The following is a 396-nucleotide window of genomic DNA, read 5'->3' as shown; positions in this document are numbered from 1 at the left end:
TAGAGGTTTATAAATTCATGAGGGACTTGGATAGGGTAAATAGACAGGGAGAAGTAGCCATTTGGATAGAGAACTGGCTCAAAGATAGAAGACAGAGGGTGGTGGTGGAGGATTGTTTTTCAGACTGGAGACCTGTGATCAGTAGAGTGCCACAAGTATCTGTGCTGGGTCCTCTACTTTTTGTCATTTACATAAATGATTTGGATGTGAGCATAACAGGTACAATTAGTAAGTTTGCAGATGACACCAAAATTGGAGGTGTAATGGACAGCGAAGAAGGTTACCTCCGATTACAACAGGATCTTGACCAGATGGGCCAATGGGCTGAGAAGTGGCAGATGGAGTTTAATTCAGATAAATGAGAGGTGCTGCATTTTGGGAAAGCAAATCTTAGCA

Source organism: Chiloscyllium plagiosum, chromosome 11, assembly GCF_004010195.1.
Source record: "Chiloscyllium plagiosum isolate BGI_BamShark_2017 chromosome 11, ASM401019v2, whole genome shotgun sequence".
NCBI classification, from domain to species: Eukaryota; Metazoa; Chordata; class Chondrichthyes; order Orectolobiformes; family Hemiscylliidae; genus Chiloscyllium; species Chiloscyllium plagiosum.
The sequence above is the reverse complement of the archived record's forward strand: the minus strand, read 5'-3'. Positions refer to the sequence as shown.